This window comes from Ascaphus truei, unplaced genomic scaffold, assembly GCF_040206685.1.
Source record: "Ascaphus truei isolate aAscTru1 unplaced genomic scaffold, aAscTru1.hap1 HAP1_SCAFFOLD_506, whole genome shotgun sequence".
In the NCBI taxonomy this organism is placed as follows: domain Eukaryota; kingdom Metazoa; phylum Chordata; class Amphibia; order Anura; family Ascaphidae; genus Ascaphus; species Ascaphus truei.
Window position 1 is genome coordinate 1 of NW_027456837.1, and position 23,810 is coordinate 23,810.

Here is a 23,810-nt window from a genome sequence, read left to right on the forward strand (position 1 = left end):
TATCGAGTAGGACAGGGGTGAGGGGAATGAGAGGTGGTGGATGATGAGAGCAGAAGAGGTCATGTACAAATAGACCTTGTTAGTCAGAGAGCAGTCATTCCAGAGGGCACGTGAGAAGTGAAGAGTAAAGTGAGACATGGAATGTGGATTACATTAGATGGGTTAATACGCTTAGCAGGGAGGTGGAGAGAGAGAGGCAAGAGGCAGAGAGTGGTGCAGGGGTTGAGGAAGAGATGTTGCATGTACCTTATCAGAACATTAAAGAACATCAATTCACACTGGTGCAGAGTTGATGATGAATCCAGTTCACCTCCAATTCAATTTTAACAGAAATGTTTCATTCTTCATTACTGAAAAAAAAGAAAAGTAAAAAACATTTCATTACTATTTTCAAAATGGATTGAATTCCCCCAACAATGACTATGTGTTACCAATATATCCCTCTCAGTCCCACTGCAGCATATACTGTACCAGTGTGAAAGTAGGAAGGTACACAGTACCGGTAAAACAATACGTGCCGGTACTATGCACCATATGAATTATAAGGGGATGTAAATCTCCCAGTCTCTCTCCATATCCGCAACAGAGCGGGCTCCGGTCAGTGGCATGGATGCCCATATATGGGTATGCTCATATTTGGGCATCCCATGTCACTGACCGGAGCCGGCTCTGAGTATAGGGATATATGCGGAGACGCAGAGGTGCAAGGAAATGGGAGGAGGCACGGTGAGAAACAGGGAGAGACCACAGGAAGATAGAGGGCAACAACTTCCACAAGGTACTTGTATGGGTATAATTGTTTGTATTTTGTGCAGAGGGGGTAATTTCAGATAAAATACAATTCTCCACCCTCTACGAAACAATTCCACTTTGTTCAGTAAGCCAGAAAGTCTTGGTCCCATGTGGACTGAATTTAATGCAAATAAGGTCCTTAATACACAAGTAAAGAATAAAGTTACTTATTCTCTACTGTAAGAAGTGCCACATTGCCCACTATTTGGGTCCTGTGCCCAGATTGTGACCATGCATGGCAGAGGTGAGATTCCCCCAACTCCAATTTGCTACACTCTCCAAGAGAGATAATTGTGATCAGAGGTGGAACTAGGGGAGGGTGTGAGCAGGGTCACTGCCCAGGGAGTAACCTGACTGGGGGCACGGAAATCTCATTTAGTGCATACACTACCGACACACTTTATTGAAGTGTGGTCGGTACCGCAAGCCGGGAAATCTCCCGGCTTGCTAGTGGCCGCCCCTCGGCGTGCCGCGCGTCATAGACGCGCGGTCACGCGTCATCGGGAGCGTGCGCCCGCTGCACGCATGTCCAGGGGCTCCCCGAGGGAGCCCTGGTGTCCCGCGATCGCGGGACAGCGGCAGGGGGTTCCGGGGAACCCGGCGGACCCGGCAGCGGTAGGGAGAGCGCCCCGATCGGAGGGCGCTCTTCCGCTGCTTCGGCGTGCACCCGTCACACTCGGGCGCGCGCCAGGCTACTGCTGCGGCACAGAACGGGCAAATGCTCGAATAAACTGTGCCGCAGCAGTATGTTGCGGCACTGCATTGATTGACCGGTCAATCTGCACTGCTGCCTGTCACAGTGACATCCTGATCGGGCACTGTGATCAGCTATAGCACTGACCCAGGTGAGATAGTTCAGCACTTTACAAGGAGGGAACAGATGTTGTGGGTGACAGATGCTGGAGGTAGGCCAAGACTGTTGGCCAGAGTAACGTGGAGACTTACTGCACTCTGCATGCCCATCCTCTCCCTGACATCAGGGGAAGGAAGTGGCCCTGGGGTGTGTGTAGGTATGCCAGATGTCAGTGTATGCATAAGTAAGTATGCCTGTGTAGTGGGAGGTGTAGGGGCGTTAAGCTGGAGGACTTAAAACAGGCACAAAAGCACATAGATACCTCTGATTATACCGCACCAAATGCTGATAATATCATGCTGTAGCTGCACTTTACAGAAGATGATGCAGATGTCATCATTGGTTGGTGGGTTCATTAAATCAATCCATCATATCATAACCACACTGTGCATATGATGTACTGAATCAGTAACACCAGGAAGACATCTCCATGTTAGGAGTAGAGTTGAAGTTAACAGAATATGTCCAGCACTGTGGTGTGTAGCCCATAAATAATAATTGTGCACATTACCAGAACAACATACTGTCAACTGCAAGATCATTTTGCTGCTTGTAGCGTATGCTCATCCTGTACAGTGTTGTAGTAGATCCGTCTCTTCAGTGTTCACTGCAACAAAAGTAAGACATTGCATTAATATTACAGACGTTTGGGGGCTGAAATCTCACTTCGCTGCGGACAATTTCCCTTTGCATAAGATTCTTGTGATTATGTCAATGATGATCAATAACTGCATCATAACACAGCCGCTCTATACAGAAGATGTACTTGCTCTCATTGGTCATTGAGGTAATACGTCACACAATGTACAGATATAGCAAGGATTATTTCTCCCACTTGTGCATTATGGCATTATGATGGGAAATGTTGTGAGATTCTGCATTATCAGCATCACTGAATCTTTTGGAAATTAAGTGATATTCTATGTTTTAATGCAATATTATGGGTGATCAGCCGGTAAAATAATAATAGCTTGCTGTATCTGTAGCCATGCTCTACCCATGATGTGCTGAACCAATGACTGCAGAGAGATTCAGAGTGCTAAACATGACTGGAACGCATCTCTGAATAATGGGCAGCAAAGCAGTGCAGAATAGGAGGTGAAAGTATTTAAAATGGAAGATCCTTAGCAGCTGTGTGGAGAGTAGACAGTACAGACTGACCAAGTAAATGGTAAAAGGAGTAACTTCAACATTACTTGGCTTTGTTCTCCACATTGAAGCTTTCCTCCTCTTTAAATCACTAATACTGATGCCATGTGTAACCTGTACTGAGAGTTATATAATCTACTGGCCTAGATGAAACCATATGATGCAAACAGGATCCATCCCACTCCAGATTCATAGAATTGAACCACCTCAACCTTTCATAACAATCACATAGAACTGCAGCTGTGCGCTACTGCACATGTTCTTGTTATGAATGGTAGTAGATGTGGTCCTTGGGTCTTTACTTCATACTGTAGCCACCCTCTACTCATGATGTATTGAATCAACGAAAACCTGCATGGTTCAGATCACAGGAAGGGGTAGAGTAGAGATGAAAATATTCAATGTGAAACCCGTAGCAGCCGGATTGTGTGGAGTCAATAAAACGACAAATACTAAATGGTAAATGAGAAATATACACATTGCTTATCTGTCTCTGTGTAGTAATTTTCCTTCTCTTCAACTGTCCTTCAAATTTTCTCTTTTGCAAGAAAAGGAACACATGGCTTCAATATTCACTTCTGTTCTGCAGTCATCCCTCCTGAAATAAAAGTTAAGCATTGCATTGTTATTATGATAATACATACAATAAACCTTGCTCCAAACCATTTGATGCAAAGCAAATCCACCTCCCACCCACAGCTGTGCTCCTTCTAGAGCATGCATGTCAAACTCCAGTCCTCGAGGGTCCCAAACAGGCCAGGTTTTCAGTAGGGATATCCTGAAAACCTGGCCTGTTTGCGGCCCTCGAGGACTGGAGTTTGACATCCTTGTTCTTGAGCTTCTACCACGCAAGTCATCCATGTGAGTGACACTGTACTGCAGTCCTGGTCTGCACACAATCTACTGAATCAATGACATCACACTGTAAAGGCAATCTACAAGATGTATTAGTTGTCCACACTTCCGAAATGTTACTTTTATGTCCAAATCACTTATTCCCATGACCTGATATTTGTATTTGTTATTTATAGGATTGTCACAAAGAGTTGATGAGGTCACCAAATGATAGTATGTAGAGAGAAAGAGAGATCTCAGAACAGAGCCCTGATGTATACCCACAGACAGATCAATAGAAGACGAAGACATGTTAGCAACAGAGATGGAGAATGTGTGACAGGAAAGTTATGATGAAAACCAGGATAGAACTGTGTTACGGATACCAAGAGAGAGTTTAGAATATGAAGGAGGAGAGTGATTGAGAGCATCAAACGCAGCAGATAGATCAAGTAGGATTAGTAGGGAAAAGTGACCTTGGGAATTTGCTTTAAGCACAGTCTGTAGAACGAGCTGTACGAAAGGCAGGTTGTAAAGGATCCAGGAGGGAATGTGATTTAAGAATGTTGACATTCTAGCAATTAGGAGACAAACAGCAGGAGGGATACAGGGCGGTAGTTAGTAAGGCACATAGGGTGTAGGTTGTTTCTGAGAAAAGGGTGACCACTACAGGCTTAAAGTAAGAGGGTAAAGAGCCAGAGAATAGGGAGGAATTGAAGATGTGGGTGAGAGTGGGGACTAAGAGATGCAGTAAGGTGTGAGGGGATACGATCTAGAGGGCATGGGTTAATACGCTTAGCAGGGAGGTGGAGACAGAGAGGCAAGAGGCAGAGAGTGGTGCAGGGGTTGAGGAAGAGATGTTGCATGTACCTTATCAGAACATTAAAGAACATCAATTCACACTGGTGCAGAGTTGATGATGAATCCAGTTCACCTCCAATTCAATTTTAACAGAAATGTTTCATTCTTCATTACTGAAAAAAAAGAAAAGTAAAAAACATTTCATTACTATTTTCAAAATGGATTGAATTCCCCCAACAATGACTATGTGTTACCAATATATCCCTCTCAGTCCCACTGCAGCATATACTGTACCAGTGTGGAAGTAGGAAGGTACACAGTACCGGTAAAACAATACGTGCCGGTACTATGCACCATATGAATTATAAGGGGATGTAAATCTCCCAGTCTCTCTCCATATCCGCAACAGAGCGGGCTCCGGTCAGTGGCATGGATGCCCATATATGGGTATGCTCATATTTGGGCATCCCATGTCACTGACCGGAGCCGGCTCTGAGTATAGGGATATATGCGGAGACGCAGAGGTGCAAGGAAATGGGAGGAGGCACGGTGAGAAACAGGGAGAGACCACAGGAAGATAGAGGGCAACAACTTCCACAAGGTACTTGTATGGGTATAATTGTTTGTATTTTGTGCAGAGGGGGTAATTTCAGATAAAATACAATTCTCCACCCTCTACGAAACAATTCCACTTTGTTCAGTAAGCCAGAAAGTCTTGGTCCCATGTGGACTGAATTTAATGCAAATAAGGTCCTTAATACACAAGTAAAGAATAAAGTTACTTATTCTCTACTGTAAGAAGTGCCACATTGCCCACTATTTGGGTCCTGTGCCCAGATTGTGACCATGCATGGCAGAGGTGAGATTCCCCCAACTCCAATTTGCTACACTCTCCAAGAGAGATAATTGTGATCAGAGGTGGAACTAGGGGAGGGTGTGAGCAGGGTCACTGCCCAGGGAGTAACCTGACTGGGGGCACGGAAATCTCATTTAGTGCATACACTACCGACACACTTTATTGAAGTGTGGTCGGTACCACAAGCCGGGAAATCTCCCGGCTTGCTAGTGGCCGCCCCTCGGCGTGCCGCGCGTCATAGACGCGCGGTCACGCGTCATCGGGAGCGTGCGCCCGCTGCACGCATGTCCAGGGGCTCCCCGAGGGAGCCCTGGTGTCCCGCGATCGCGGGACAGCGGCAGGGGGTTCCGGGGGACCCGGCGGACCCGGCAGCGGTAGGGAGAGCGCCCCGATCGGAGGGCGCTCTTCCGCTGCTTCGGCGTGCGCCCGTCACACTCGGGCGCGCGCCAGGCTACTGCTGCGGCACAGAACGGGCAAATGCTCGAATAAACTGTGCCGCAGCAGTATGTTGCGGCACTGCATTGATTGACCGGTCAATCTGCACTGCTGCCTGTCACAGTGACATCCTGATCGGGCACTGTGATCAGCTATAGCACTGACCCAGGTGAGATAGTTCAGCACTTTACAAGGAGGGAACAGATGTTGTGGGTGACAGATGCTGGAGGTAGGCCAAGACTGTTGGCCAGAGTAACGTGGAGATTTACTGCACTCTGCATGCCCATCCTCTCCCTGACATCAGGGGAAGGAAGTGGCCCTGGGGTGTGTGTAGGTATGCCAGATGTCAGTGTATGCATAAGTAAGTATGCCTGTGTAGTGGGAGGTGTAGGGGCGTTAAGCTGGAGGACTTAAAACAGGCACAAAAGCACATAGATACCTCTGATTATACCGCACCAAATGCTGATAATATCATGCTGTAGCTGCACTTTACAGAAGATGATGCAGATGTCATCATTGGTTGGTGGGTTCATTAAATCAATCCATCATATCATAACCACACTGTGCATATGATGTACTGAATCAGTAACACCAGGAAGACATCTCCATGTTAGGAGTAGAGTTGAAGTTAACAGAATATGTCCAGCACTGTGGTGTGTAGCCCATAAATAATAATTGTGCACATTACCAGAACAACATACTGTCAACTGCAAGATCATTTTGCTGCTTGTAGCGTATGCTCATCCTGTACAGTGTTGTAGTAGATCCGTCTCTTCAGTGTTCACTGCAACAAAAGTAAGACATTGCATTAATATTACAGACGTTTGGGGGCTGAAATCTCACTTCGCTGCGGACAATTTCCCTTTGCATAAGATTCTTGTGATTATGTCAATGATGATCAATAACTGCATCATAACACAGCCGCTCTATACAGAAGATGTACTTGCTCTCATTGGTCATTGAGGTAATACGTCACACAATGTACAGATATAGCAAGGATTATTTCTCCCACTTGTGCATTATGGCATTATGATGGGAAATGTTGTGAGATTCTGCATTATCAGCATCACTGAATCTTTTGGAAATTAAGTGATATTCTATGTTTTAATGCAATATTATGGGTGATCAGCCGGTAAAATAATAATAGCTTGCTGTATCTGTAGCCATGCTCTACCCATGATGTGCTGAACCAATGACTGCAGAGAGATTCAGAGTGCTAAACATGACTGGAACGCATCTCTGAATAATGGGCAGCAAAGCAGTGCAGAATAGGAGGTGAAAGTATTTAAAATGGAAGATCCTTAGCAGCTGTGTGGAGAGTAGACAGTACAGACTGACCAAGTAAATGGTAAAAGGAGTAACTTCAACATTACTTGGCTTTGTTCTCCACATTGAAGCTTTCCTCCTCTTTAAATCACTAATACTGATGCCATGTGTAACCTGTACTGAGAGTTATATAATCTACTGGCCTAGATGAAACCATATGATGCAAACAGGATCCATCCCACTCCAGATTCATAGAATTGAACCACCTCAACCTTTCATAACAATCACATAGAACTGCAGCTGTGCGCTACTGCACATGTTCTTGTTATGAATGGTAGTAGATGTGGTCCTTGGGTCTTTACTTCATACTGTAGCCACACTCTACTCATGATGTATTGAATCAACGAAAACTTGCATGGTTCAGATCACAGGAAGGGGTAGAGTAGAGATGAAAATATTCAATGTGAAACCCGTAGCAGCCGGATTGTGTGGAGTCAATAAAACGACAAATACTAAATGGTAAATGAGAAATATACACATTGCTTATCTGTCTCTGTGTAGTAATTTTCCTTCTCTTCAACTGTCCTTCAAATTTTCTCTTTTGCAAGAAAAGGAACACATGGCTTCAATATTCACTTCTGTTCTGCAGTCATCCCTCCTGAAATAAAAGTTAAGCATTGCATTGTTATTATGATAATACATACAATAAACCTTGCTCCAAACCATTTGATGCAAAGCAAATCCACCTCCCACCCACAGCTGTGCTCCGTCTAGAGCATGCATGTCAAACTCCAGTCCTCGAGGGTCCCAAACAGGCCAGGTTTTCAGTAGGGATATCCTGAAAACCTGGCCTGTTTGCGGCCCTCGAGGACTGGAGTTTGACATCCTTGTTCTTGAGCTTCTACCACGCAAGTCATCCATGTGAGTGACACTGTACTGCAGTCCTGGTCTGCACACAATCTACTGAATCAATGACATCACACTGTAAAGGCAATCTACAAGATGTATTAGTTGTCCACACTTCCGAAATGTTACTTTTATGTCCAAATCACTTATTCCCATGACCTGATATTTGTATTTGTTATTTATAGGATTGTCACAAAGAGTTGATGAGGTCACCAAATGATAGTATGTAGAGAGAAAGAGAGATCTCAGAACAGAGCCCTGATGTATACCCACAGACAGATCAATAGAAGACGAAGACATGTTAGCAACAGAGATGGAGAATGTGTGACAGGAAAGTTATGATGAAAACCAGGATAGAACTGTGTTACGGATACCAAGAGAGAGTTTAGAATATGAAGGAGGAGAGTGATTGAGAGCATCAAACGCAGCAGATAGATCAAGTAGGATTAGTAGGGAAAAGTGACCTTGGGAATTTGCTTTAAGCACAGTCTGTAGAACGAGCTGTACGAAAGGCAGGTTGTAAAGGATCCAGGAGGGAATGTGATTTAAGAATGTTGACATTCTAGCAATTAGGAGACAAACAGCAGGAGGGATACAGGGCGGTAGTTAGTAAGGCACATAGGGTGTAGGTTGTTTCTGAGAAAAGGGTGACCACTACAGGCTTAAAGTAAGAGGGTAAAGAGCCAGAGAATAGGGAGGAATTGAAGATGTGGGTGAGAGTGGGGACTAAGAGATGCAGTAAGGTGTGAGGGGATACGATCTAGAGGGCATGTGGTAGAGGGAGAAGAGAAGATGATTTGCTTCCAGCTCTGTAAGAGAAGAAAAAGAGTCAAATGCAGAAGGAGAATTAGGTAGAAGGAGAGAAGGGGGAAGGGACAGAAGGAATCTCCTTGTGGGTGGCATCCACCTTGCCTCTGAAGTAGTCAAATGCTTGAGGAGAAGTGAAGGAAGGATGGCAAGTGTGAGGAGAAGGTTAGTGGAGGGAGTCAAATACAGGGAAAAAAAGACAGTGTAAATTAAATTTGAGTGTTGATGAATGTGAAAAAAAAGTAGTGTGGTTTGGCCCCAGAGAGCAGCTTTATACAGGACTGGAGACATTTTTACTGTAGAAAAATCAAATATCAATTGTGTGATTTCCTTCATAGGCATTAAGAACAGCGAGTGGAAGTGTGATGAACATGTTTGGGAATTTAGCCAAGGGTGTGGGCTAGAGGGACAAGTGTGTCAGAGCCTAGAGGGGGCATATAGATAGGAGGATAGCATTGTAAGAGTTAATAAGATTGTTAGTTTAAGCGGAAAGAGAGAGAGAGCAGAGAGGTTAGAGTAGATGTCAGAGGAGAGTTTAATTAAGCAGAGGCAAATCAGTGGGACAGGTAAGATGGGGTGAGGGGAATGACTGATTGTGAATGATGAGAGCAGAAGAGGTCATGTACAACTAGAGCCTTGTTAGTCAGAGAACGGACATTCCAGATGGCATAGGAGAAGGGAAGAGAAAAGTAAGGAAAGGAATGTGGATTACATTAGATAGGTTAACACTCTTAGCAGGGAGGCAGAGGCAGGGAGGCCCGATGTGTATATGAGCAGGTTCAAGATTATAAGAGATATCCCACACATCAGCAAACATAGAAGGAGACACAGAGATAGGTGTAGAGAGAGACAGAGATAGCTCTATGTAGAGAGAGAGGGACGTAGAGAGAATGAGACAGATAGGCGCAGAGAGAGGGGGCGCAGAGAGAGGAGGCGCCAAAAGAGGGGGCGCAGAGAGAGGGGGCACAGAGAATAGGATATTAAAGAGTGCTTTTCATTGAGCAGTGCAGAAATAGCTGCAATAGAGGTCTGTACAAATGGTGCAGTGTGTAGACACATGCAAAGGTAGGGGAAGGAAAGAGGAGAACATGTGGATAAAAGCAGGAGTGTGGAAGTTAGAGAAATTAGAAAAGTTTAACAGAGGAGTGAGGAAACAGCCAGCAGAAAGAACAAGAGAGAGGTTACATTGGGATGACGTTCTGTGGTAAAGAGAAAATGCTAGGAGAGAGCTTTCAAATATTAGAGGACATGAATTGAGGGAGCAAATGTATAAATCAAAACCTGAGGGGGAGGTATAGCACGAAAGCTTGCACAGCAGATTATAGTCTTAATGTTGCGTGTACCTGTCAGGGTATTCAAGAAGTTAAATTCTCACAAGTGCAGAGTTCATGATGAAATGCTGAATCTAGTCCCCCTCCAATTTAATTTTAATATAACTTTTCCATTCTTCATTACTGCAAAAAGCAAACAAAACAAAACCACATTGCATTACTATTTTCAAAATGGATTGAATGGCATATTCAACAGTGACTGTGTGATGCCAATATTCCCCTCTCACTCGTAGTGAAGCACATATTGTACTAGTGTTGAAAGTAGGCCGGTAGAGTCAGGTACGCAGTACTGATAAAACAATAAGTGCCCGTCGTAAGTACCAGCTCCGCAACAGTGCGGGCATCACATTAGTGACGTGGATGAACATATATGGATAAGCCCATATTAAGGCATCACGTGACCAGAGCCGTCACTGACTGGGTATACGTAAAGACGCAGGGAGATGCAAGGAAAGGGAGGGAGAGAGACAGGGAGAAGATGTGAAACGGAGGAAGGCACGGATGGAGGGAGTTCTTCCGAGCTTCTGCGGGCCTCTCTCTTTCACTGGTGCATGCCGGGAGCTGGTCCCAACATCCACAAAGTGTGTGTGTATTATTGGTTGTATTTTATGGGGGTAGGAGGGTAGTGTGTATATTGTGTGTGTGGGAGTATTATATTGTGTGTAGAGGTGCAGAGGAGAGTACTAGATTGTGTATCTTGTGTAAGGGTGTTGTGTATATTGTGTTTGGAGCTATAATATTATTGGGGAGATTAGTATTGAGGAGGTATTATAGTGTGTATTGTGGGGAGTATTAGTGTGTGTATTGTTTGTGGGTGACAGATGCTGGGGGTATGCAGCAATCCCTGCACTGAGGTCCGAGGCGGCTCTGCATCGCTCGCACGCACTGTGGATGACCAAGCATGTGCCCATGATAATCATGGCCTTAGAGGGATGAGTGTGTCAGAGCCTAGAAGGGGCATATATATGATGGAGGAGGGAGGAGGAGGAGGGAGGAGGAGGAGATGATAGCATTGTAAAAGTTAACAAGATAGTTAGTTTAAGCAGAAAGTGAGGAGAGGTTAGAGATAAGGGTAGATGTCAGAGGAGAGAGTTCAATTAAGCTGAGGTATCGAGTAGGACAGGGGTGAGGGGAATGAGAGGTGGTGGATGATGAGAGCAGAAGAGGTCATGTACAAATAGACCTTGTTAGTCAGAGAGCAGTCATTCCAGAGGGCACGTGAGAAGTGAAGAGTAAAGTGAGACATGGAATGTGGATTACATTAGATGGGTTAATACGCTTAGCAGGGAGGTGGAGAGAGAGAGGCAAGAGGCAGAGAGTGGTGCAGGGGTTGAGGAAGAGATGTTGCATGTACCTTATCAGAACATTAAAGAACATCAATTCACACTGGTGCAGAGTTGATGATGAATCCAGTTCACCTCCAATTCAATTTTAACAGAAATGTTTCATTCTTCATTACTGAAAAAAAAGAAAAGTAAAAAACATTTCATTACTATTTTCAAAATGGATTGAATTCCCCCAACAATGACTATGTGTTACCAATATATCCCTCTCAGTCCCACTGCAGCATATACTGTACCAGTGTAAAAGTAGGAAGGTACACAGTACCGGTAAAACAAAACGTGCCGGTACTATGCACCATATGAATTATAAGGGGATGTAAATCTCCCAGTCTCTCTCCATATCCGCAACAGAGCGGGCTCCGGTCAGTGGCATGGATGCCCATATATGGGTATGCTCATATTTGGGCATCCCATGTCACTGACCGGAGCCGGCTCTGAGTATAGGGATATATGCGGAGACGCAGAGGTGCAAGGAAATGGGAGGAGGCACGGTGAGAAACAGGGAGAGACCACAGGAAGATAGAGGGCAACAACTTCCACAAGGTACTTGTATGGGTATAATTGTTTGTATTTTGTGCAGAGGGGGTAATTTCAGATAAAATACAATTCTCCACCCTCTACGAAACAATTCCACTTTGTTCAGTAAGCCAGAAAGTCTTGGTCCCATGTGGACTGAATTTAATGCAAATAAGGTCCTTAATACACAAGTAAAGAATAAAGTTACTTATTCTCTACTGTAAGAAGTGCCACATTGCCCACTATTTGGGTCCTGTGCCCAGATTGTGACCATGCATGGCAGAGGTGAGATTCCCCCAACTCCAATTTGCTACACTCTCCAAGAGAGATAATTGTGATCAGAGGTGGAACTAGGGGAGGGTGTGAGCAGGGTCACTGCCCAGGGAGTAACCTGACTGGGGGCACGGAAATCTCATTTAGTGCATATGTTGCGGCACTGCATTGATTGACCGGTCAATCTGCACTGCTGCCTGTCACAGTGACATCCTGATCGGGCACTGTGATCAGCTATAGCACTGACCCAGGTGAGATAGTTCAGCACTTTACAAGGAGGGAACAGATGTTGTGGGTGACAGATGCTGGAGGTAGGCCAAGACTGTTGGCCAGAGTAACGTGGAGACTTACTGCACTCTGCATGCCCATCCTCTCCCTGACATCAGGGGAAGGAAGTGGCCCTGGGGTGTGTGTAGGTATGCCAGATGTCAGTGTATGCATAAGTAAGTATGCCTGTGTAGTGGGAGGTGTAGGGGCGTTAAGCTGGAGGACTTAAAACAGGCACAAAAGCACATAGATACCTCTGATTATACCGCACCAAATGCTGATAATATCATGCTGTAGCTGCACTTTACAGAAGATGATGCAGATGTCATCATTGGTTGGTGGGTTCATTAAATCAATCCATCATATCATAACCACACTGTGCATATGATGTACTGAATCAGTAACACCAGGAAGACATCTCCATGTTAGGAGTAGAGTTGAAGTTAACAGAATATGTCCAGCACTGTGGTGTGTAGCCCATAAATAATAATTGTGCACATTACCAGAACAACATACTGTCAACTGCAAGATCATTTTGCTGCTTGTAGCGTATGCTCATCCTGTACAGTGTTGTAGTAGATCCGTCTCTTCAGTGTTCACTGCAACAAAAGTAAGACATTGCATTAATATTACAGACGTTTGGGGGCTGAAATCTCACTTCGCTGCGGACAATTTCCCTTTGCATAAGATTCTTGTGATTATGTCAATGATGATCAATAACTGCATCATAACACAGCCGCTCTATACAGAAGATGTACTTGCTCTCATTGGTCATTGAGGTAATACGTCACACAATGTACAGATATAGCAAGGATTATTTCTCCCACTTGTGCATTATGGCATTATGATGGGAAATGTTGTGAGATTCTGCATTATCAGCATCACTGAATCTTTTGGAAATTAAGTGATATTCTATGTTTTAATGCAATATTATGGGTGATCAGCCGGTAAAATAATAATAGCTTGCTGTATCTGTAGCCATGCTCTACCCATGATGTGCTGAACCAATGACTGCAGAGAGATTCAGAGTGCTAAACATGACTGGAACGCATCTCTGAATAATGGGCAGCAAAGCAGTGCAGAATAGGAGGTGAAAGTATTTAAAATGGAAGATCCTTAGCAGCTGTGTGGAGAGTAGACAGTACAGACTGACCAAGTAAATGGTAAAAGGAGTAACTTCAACATTACTTGGCTTTGTTCTCCACATTGAAGCTTTCCTCCTCTTTAAATCACTAATACTGATGCCATGTGTAACCTGTACTGAGAGTTATATAATCTACTGGCCTAGATGAAACCATATGATGCAAACAGGATCCATCCCACTCCAGATTCATAGAATTGAACCACCTCAACCTTTCATAACAATCACATAGAACTGCAGCTGTGCGCTACTGCACATGTTCTTGTTATGAATGGTAGTAGATGTGGTCCTTGGGTCTTTACTTCATACTGTAGCCACCCTCTACTCATGATGTATTGAATCAACGAAAACCTGCATGGTTCAGATCACAGGAAGGGGTAGAGTAGAGATGAAAATATTCAATGTGAAACCCGTAGCAGCCGGATTGTGTGGAGTCAATAAAACGACAAATACTAAATGGTAAATGAGAAATATACACATTGCTTATCTGTCTCTGTGTAGTAATTTTCCTTCTCTTCAACTGTCCTTCAAATTTTCTCTTTTGCAAGAAAAGGAACACATGGCTTCAATATTCACTTCTGTTCTGCAGTCATCCCTCCTGAAATAAAAGTTAAGCATTGCATTGTTATTATGATAATACATACAATAAACCTTGCTCCAAACCATTTGATGCAAAGCAAATCCACCTCCCACCCACAGCTGTGCTCCGTCTAGAGCATGCATGTCAAACTCCAGTCCTCGAGGGTCCCAAACAGGCCAGGTTTTCAGTAGGGATATCCTGAAAACCTGGCCTGTTTGCTGCCCTCGAGGACTGGAGTTTGACATCCTTGTTCTTGAGCTTCTACCACGCAAGTCATCCATGTGAGTGACACTGTACTGCAGTCCTGGTCTGCACACAATCTACTGAATCAATGACATCACACTGTAAAGGCAATCTACAAGATGTATTAGTTGTCCACACTTCCGAAATGTTACTTTTATGTCCAAATCACTTATTCCCATGACCTGATATTTGTATTTGTTATTTATAGGATTTTCACATGTATTACTACTGTGAAACGCTATATACATTAATAGTGCTATATAAATAAATACATACACATTTATATATAATAATAATAACAGCATGTTCTTTTAAAGCGCTGCTAGTTTTACGTAGCGCTATACAGAGACATTTTGCAGACACAAGTCCCTGCCCCATAGAGCTATAATCTATGACATTGGTGCCTGAGGCACAGAGGATATGAAGTGACTTGCCCAAGGTCACACACACACAAATATATATACATAAATATATACATATATATATACACACACACACACACACACACACACACACACACACACACACACACACACACACACATATGAAAACTAACACAGAAAAAAAGAATCCCCTGAATAGCACTCTAACATACACAAATTGTATCAATAAAGGTTTATTAATCACATACACATAAATGGTTAAAATGAGGAGCAGTGGTGACCTACAAAGCTGTTATAAACTGAACCTTAAGGTGTGGGGAAAAATGCTACACTGCAGTAATAAGTACAAAGTATGTAAATAAAGTGTAGAGGCAAGAAATATATGGAAATGAGAACACTCAGACCGGCCGGTCAAGTACTACCTAAGTTGAAGCCCCCTGTGTGAAGTGCTTGTATGAAACTAGTGTATAACTAACAAGCAAATGCTTGTCCGGGGGCTTAACATATAGACAGTTGATAGATGTATTTGAAGTTGCATATTCTGTGCCGTGGATTAATCAGTATACTGAAAGCAACTGAAGATGGTACAGTAGCTGTGATAGGTTGGCCTCATAGCTCCTCCTTCAATGGAGGACTCGGCTCACGGAGCACTTAAATCTCTAAATGCCCAAAGAAAAAAATAAGCATGCAGTACTTAAAGTGAAAGTAAAATGAGAAATGAAATAAACACACACATTGAAAAATCACTCACCCGACTGAGAGCGCCTTCTACAGAGCGCTGTACCACTGCTCAGCTAGCAGCTAAAACTGTCTCATTTTCCCACCATTGAAGTTTACACATGTCCACGCCCCACTCTAACAAGACGCTGTGTACGGAAACTCGCAGGAGACAAACTAGTGAGAGAAGGTGTAGCTGCTAGCCACACTCCACGAGGTGCATTGTGGGAAATGTAGTTCTTTGCCTGCTAGCTTCTCTGACTGGTTACTGATCAGGTGATGTCACTAGGGGCGGGATTAGTGTGTTGCAATGTAACGGCCCGGCTGTATGATTGTCACAGAAGGGGGGAGCCTGAGAATGTCACGGATTTAATTACACATGTAATGATGTAATAACACAGCCATGAACTAAGTCAGTATACATATGGTCATGTGATATTTATAATGCATTTATTAACATTATTGTGTGGATTTAGGCTGAATTAAACTTGTATGGGATTGTCACTTTAATATCACAGTACCACTACTGTTTTAACACTTATAATGACCTCCTGATTACAGATTATTAGGGACAGACTTAAAAAGGCCTGTGTAAATATTTATTATAGAGTGGCCTCTTTACTTTATAATATCAGGGAGTATCAGACAGGCCTGTGTTTATTTTTAATATACATTAGGGTGACCTGACTCCAGATTATTGGCCTTTCCCTCTGACAAATGCATATTTTCCTATACTGTGTTAATTTTGTTAGAACAAAATAAATATTCATGCGCTAAATGACAGTACCAGTGTGAGTCCCAATAAGAAGTAGTGAGGTAAAAAACCATGGTACCAGCAACATATGTAACTGATGGGGAGGGTGCTAAAATATATGGAGTGTGGCGTCCTGATTGCTAAATGAGGTGTATTATATCATAAGTGCATATAACAATATCCCTCATAGCAATCTATTAAGAACCAACAAGAACTAGGTAGCACAATAATCAGTGCTGCAGTTATAGCCTAATAATAAGTATATATATATATATATATATATATATATATATACTGCTGCGGCCAAGTTTATTCGAGCATTTGCCCGTTCTTGGCCGCAGCAGTAGCCTGGCGCGCGCCCGAGAGTGACGGGCGCGCGCCGAAGCAGCGGAAGAGCGCCCTCCGATCGGGGCGCTCTCCCTACCGCTGCCGGGTCCGCCGGGTCCCCCGGAACCCCCTGCCGCTGTCCCGCGATCGCGGGACACCAGGGCTCCCTCGGGGAGCCCCTGGACGCGCGTGCAGGGGGCGCACGCTCCCGAAGACGCGTGACCGCGCGTCTATGACGCGCGGCACGCCGAGGGGCGGCCACTAGCAAGCCGGGAAATCTCCCGGCTTGCGGTACCGGCCACACTCGAATAAAGTGTGTCGGTACTATATATATATAATATATATATGTAACCCATATTCCCCCACCCAATCGCAGATAGGGTGCATGTGAGGGGAGCTATATGTATTACCAGTGTGGTGCTTTACCTGTGAGGCTCACAGGAGGCCTGAGCCTCCGCCAATGAGAGCCTGGGGTGTATCCTCCTGAACAATACTATATGGTGCAGCGCCTCCACCTGTGATGGCTCCAAGCAGAGCGGGAGTTGTTCCTCACAGGACAATAATATAATATCACGCACACAGCATATAAAAGAACAGTGACTTTTCTAACAGTAACATAACTATGCATGTCATACATTAAGTGTCTCTCTTCTAGGAGACACAGTAACTCACGTGTCTCGCAGGATGCAACCCCTCACCGTGTACCCACACCATGTCCAACTCCCCACACCACAACCCCACCCCCAAAATAAGGTATGTGTGTGTGTGACTGCACAGCCACTATGTACTGATTTATAGTTGGTGCACTTATGGATGTTACCTGCCGAGCGCTCCAGCGCTAGGACCTGCAAACAGACTTCGCAAAGGATCCGACGGTGAAGATACGTCAGGGTTACCTTCCAGGGCGATCCCACCCGGTTGGTTGCTGCTGTGCTTGAAGAGGTCTGATCCTAAACCTCTGTAATGGTGCTGCGACAGTCTCTGCTTCCTTCACTTCTCTCTCTCTCTAAAGTGACAGGTTCCTGTACTAGGGCCTGTCCCTGTGACCACCCACCCTCACTAGTGGGAAGTCAGGGCCTCAACTCTAGCCTGGGGATTTCTGGCCTAGGGCAGAATCTCGCAGCTCTCTGCCCACCTTCTTTCCCTCTTTGTCCCCTAAGTCTCACTCACTCACGTGCTTCCCAGTCTGCTTCCTGACTGCACAAAACAATGTATCAAATTCCCTGCTGCAGAGAATCTGCAAGTCTCAGTGGCTGGTTGGTTGCAGGTGACAGGGAACATAGGGCATTCACCAGAGGCTGCTGGGGGATGTAGTCCACTCAGAACCTCTTTCCTATGGGGACTGTGTGCGCGGTCTCTACTGCACCTGTGCAAAGCTGTAGTGGCCACCGCTACACATAACTGCACCTGCGCAACCTACCAGATCTCCTGTACACTTGTAATGGCCACCACTACCCTTGCCAACCTCTGCGTATTGCGCGAACCTCGCACCAAACACAACATGGCCGCTGTGGCTATCTGCGCATGCTCGAGCATCAGGGCCCCCGACGGCGCCGGCACAGATAGCAGCGCCAACTGGGAAAAGTCGCCATCCCCTTCCCCCACTGCCACAGGGGTAAGGCAAGGGGCAAAGGAACATCAGGGAAGCCGGGAGTGGCCCCCTTACATATATATATATATATATTGTGGTTGACAAATCACCCAAAAATCTACTCGCTGAACAAAAAAATCTACTCATCACCTAGCCCCGCCCCAGGCCCGCTTTAAAAAAAATTGAATAAATTCCTAGTAAGAACAACATTCGTTTTTGACATGTTTATTTATTGTATTACATTATACTACAATTAGTCCTTGTTAAGAGTGTGTGTGTGACACAGAGAGAGTGTGCGTGTGTGTGTGACACAGAGAGTGTGTGAGACACAGAGAGTGTGTGAGACACAGAGAGTGTGTGAGACACAGAGAGTGTGTGAGATAGGGTGAGGCAGAGGGTGACAGGGTGAGGCAGAGGGTGACAGGGTGAGACAGAGAATGACAGGGTGATACCGAGAGATACAGAGGTTGACAGGGAGAAAATGGGTGACATGGTGTGACACAGGGTGACAGGGTGAGACAGAGGGTGACAGGGTGAGACAGAGGGTGACAGGGGGAAACAGAGGGTGACAGAAAGTGAGACAGAGGGTGACAGAAAGTGAGACAGAGGGCGACAGAAAGTGAGACAGAGGGAAACAGGGTGGGTGACACACACACACACACACACACACACACACACACACACACACACACACACACACACACACACACACACACACACACACTCTCCCTCTTACACACACACTCTCTCTCTCCCTCTCACACACACACACACACAGACAGACAGACATCAAACCCCTCCCCTCTGCGAGAGCGAGGGTCCGCCCTCACAAATTCCTCTATGCCTCTTATCAGCGGTGCAGACAGGAGATGAAATACAGCAGTGACCGCACGACCCTTCTTTTGGCGATGTTACATATATATACTGATAATAGTAAAAAGCAGAACAAATAATATAAAAAGGCAATTGCTTGCTTGGGAAGTAGCTTCTGCTGGGCCCAATTTGAGGAATCCCTTGTCAGTAGGGCCGCCAGCAGAAATCTTGGGGCCCAGGACAAATGCAAGGATCAGGCCCCCCTCCCTACCCCATAGCACACCTACCATGACATTTTTTTTAGGGCACAACTTTTACTCAAATGGTAGTGTTGCAAGGCCTATTTCACACCTCGCAAACCCCCCCATTTTACACTTTTTTATATTTTTATATATATATAAAAAGAGAGAGAGAGAGAGAGAGACAATCAAGTGGTTTCTTCTTCTCTTAGCCAAAGACGTACTACTCTATGTTCCTTTTCTCATTCTCCTATTTTTGTACCTTGGTATAATTGTATATACATACTTCACAGCATATGTTCCACCAAAGTAACTACGTCAGCGATGACAGCGACCAACAGTGGCACTACTGTGTTTAGGGTTCTACAGTGCACAGCCACCCTACACTACCCATCTGGTATTTCCACAGCCCAGATAGTTGAACAAACTGGCTGCGGTCCATATTACCTCTGACTCCAGCAATGCTTGGACAGTTTCCCCTATCTCTTTCTGCTCAATTTATTGGATACATAGCTTTGGATATATTTCAGCATTCTATGACACTCAGGATAGCGCTCATGATGTCATCAACAACCAGGGGACTCCCAATAGTTGCTATTATGTGATCAATTTTTACTGCACGCAGTCCTGAGTATACTATCAGCTTTGCCACAGTTGAGAGTCTGGCACATTTCTCTGCTGTACAAATGTGTCAGAGAACACATCCAGGCATTCAGTATACATCCCAGTTAGGCAGCGCTTATAGTAAGTGCGACGCGACGGGAGTAACGCTGGCGACTCAAAATTTGGAGCTGGGGAAATCAGATTTTTCAGAGGCTGTCGCCACATGTGACAGCCTCTGAACCAATCAATGCCCATGTCGCCAGCGACATCCCCGAAAGTTAAATTATAACTTTCGCAGGTGACGTCACCCGTCACTTCGCCAGTCGCGTTGCTGGCACTATAAGCATGACCTAGGGGAGGGCCCAGGAGACTCCCATACAACTCTGGAGAGTTTCTCTTAATTAAGGTAACTTTCCACTATGTGTCCTGTTCACAGCAATGCAGTACTAACTACATTTAAGCATGTCTGTAAGATACAAAAGTTAACCCATCATGCACCTTGGCCTAGGGAGGATTTGTTCCTATAAAGTACACCCAGTTTGGCAATGATTTTGGATGTCAGATTATCAATATGCAACTCAAATTTTAAATGGGAGTGAAACCAAATGCCAAGATATTTAAAATTAGTGACACTTTAGTTGGCTTCAATTAATTACTGCATTTATAAAATTCTGCAGAGCATCTAGTAACCTTGTAATATTAAAAGATGGCAGCCTTGGTATGTTATGCCTCTTTTTTCCTGTACACCGCAAAGGATTTTGTGGCCTATTCTAGTAACTCTGAAGTGAGGCAAACCACTTCTAAATAGCTCTCTTTATGTGAATTGGCCTACTTTGCTATGCTGTAAGCCAGGCCTGCACAGTTCCAGTCCTCGAGAGCCGCAAACAGGCCAGGTTTTCAGGATACCCTAACCCTAACTTCTTTCACTGCAGCCATTGTAATCAGACACTGCTAATGGAGGGTATGATACATTCTCTACCACTGAAAGAATATACATCTCAGTGGTAGACGGCTGATAAGAAGCTGTTTCAGTCTGGTTCTGCCAATTCGATCGGTTTAAAAAATCCTCCATTTTCAGGTCTATGTATGTTGATCTGATTTCTTAGGCTTTCAAGACGTTATAGCAGTCCTGTTTTTAGTGCTCATTCTCTCCCCCTTTATCTCTCAACTTTTCTCTCTCCCTTTATCACTCACTCCCCCTTTATCTCCTTCTATATGACCCTTGCCTCACTTCCCCTGACTCAAACTAATCAATCTTTAATCACCTCTCTCTACCTCTTCTCCCTCTCCCACTCCCTTCTCGCTCCCTTCTCTCTCACTCTCCCTTCTCTCCATTTTTTCACTCGGACTCCCACTGGTATTAGTATCTCAGATTTATTTTGATTTTTGGTGTGCAACATTTTTCCACATTACATAGCACTTGTGAGCAAGACATCCAGTCCAGCCACGGCTGATGGGACACTGTTCTTTCACTGATCGCTATATCTGAGCTATTGGGAAACAATTTTAAACACTATTACATTCTCTGCTCTTTCTCTCAGCTGCTATCTCGGTCATTGTGCCCAGCATATGGCGTCATCAGGCATATTAATGCTTCCAACATCCCAGGAGAAAATGGTTATATTGTTTTGAACAAGGGGCCTATTTCTGATGACTTATTCCTGCATTAGTAATATGTGTCATATATCTTGGCTCAATCAGAGGCTTGGTTGAAAACTGAGCCCCTGATGGAACCACATGTGCTTAAGGTGGGATATCCTGAAAACCTGACCTGTTGGACAGGCTTGAGTACTGGAGTTGAGAACCCCTGTTCAAACATTTATCTTCCTACCAGTACATAGGTAATTTCAAGAAATTAAACAAAAAAAGGTAGAAAAACTTTAAACAGCAAAATAACCATACAGTAACTTGTAAACCTTGAGAAATGCATCTTAATAGGGTCATGTCACACTGAAAATATAGTATTCCCAGGTTTAACCCTTGCATTCATCAGCCAGATATGTTGAGTCTTTAAGTTGCATTCATTGTTTTGAAATAGACTTGGTATTTTATGTCTCTTTTTTCCTGTACACCGTAAAGGATTTTGCGGCCTAGTCTAGAAACTCTGAAGTGAGACAAATCACTTCGAAAGAGCACTCTACAGTAGATGCGAATTGGCATGGTTTGCTATGCTGCAAGCCCTTCTCGCATGTCCAATCTGTATCTAAAAAGGCTTTGTACGAAGCTGTTTCAGTCTGGTTCTGCCAATTCGATCGGTTTTAAAAAATCCTTCATTTTCAGTGTATGTTGATCTGATTTCTTAGGCTTTAAAAACATTAAAGCAGTCCTGTTTTAAGAGCTCATTCTCTCCCCCTTTCTCTCTCCCTTTATCACTCACTCCCCCTTTATCTCTCTCGATATGACCCTTGCCTTACTTCCCCGACTAAAACTGCCCCCGCTTTAAACACCACTCTTTACCTCTGCTCTCTCTCCCTCTCCCTTCTCTCTCCCTCTCCCTTCTCTCTCATTTTCCCTTCTATCTCACATTCCCTTCTCTCTCACTTTCCCTTCTCTCCATTTTTTCACCCTGACTCCCACTCTATTTCTTTCACTCAACCCGTCTCTTGCTCTCACACATACTCCCAAAGAGTAACCCTAGAAAATACAAGAGATATCTAGAAATCTAATTGCAAGGTAATAAGTCACATTAAGTGAAATGCACAATGGAATAGTCCCCCCCTTTTTTAAAAAAAACGGTAGATTCCTTACATTTTAGCTATTTGCACTTCTATATTTGTAACACTGGTAATTGCTATAATAACACTGTTACTTTTTTTTAGTTTGTACATGCACACACACACAATTAAATGACCTACTGTATCTCAGTACCTCAGATAGACACAGACACACACACACGCCTATGCAGTAAGCGTTCATAAGCCACTTATCAAGCACTTAATGCCTACTGCTATTCAGTAAGCAGTGATAGTGGGTGATAAGGCGGGAAGGTTGGAAGAGATCACGTGCCACTACATGGGTATTCTGAAGTATACACAGCGTGAAGTGTTCGAATAAAGGCCGCTGCTGCTGCAGCTGTACATTCATATGTGCAATAATGAAAGAAAAATCAATGGCGTCTATCCTCATACAATGAGTTTTGGATTCAAATAAGGCATTTCATAGCACAAGGAGAAAAACATATTAGTTAGTAATTTTGCATTTAAAATGGGAAATGCTCAATAATATAATAATATAATTTATAATAATATAATATAGGTCCCTGCCCCATGGAGCTTACAATCTATGTTTTTGGTGCCTGAGGCACAGGGAGATAAAGTGACTTGCCCAAGGTCACAAGGATCTGACACCAGGAATTGAACCAGGCCCCAGGCTCAAACTCTCAGTGCCACTCAGTGTCTTTTACTCACTGAGCCACTCCCTCTCCACAAGAGTGCAAGAGTGCAAGAGTGCAAGAGTGCAAGAGTGCAAGAGTGCAAGAGAGCAAGAAAGCAAGAAAGAAAGAAAGCAACTGTCTATACTTCCTAATGTGTGGATTCAGAACCACAAACATGAAAAAATATATAATTAAGCAATAATTAAGAGCGGAGAGAAAAATACTAAAATAATTCAGTCAATTCATAGTGAATTAAAAGAAATTAGAGAATTAGTACATGTAAAATATTTTTATTTGTTAAGAATAGATTGATTTAAGATGACACACACACATACACACACACACACACACACACAATTAAATGACATATCCCTGGACCTCAGACACACACACTGACATTACAATAAGCAGAATAGATACATTTAGTTTTTGTTACAATTTGTCTCACTCCCAGTTGTAAGACATCAATCATTGTAAACTCTTGAACTCCAGGATGAGTTTGCAGCAAAGCTTCATGGGCACTGTAGTTTTTTTGTCTGCTACAAATTCTCTAATTGGTCACTGATCATGTGATGTCAGATGGGCCTGGGCTTTAATTCAAAGTGTTTAACCGAGTG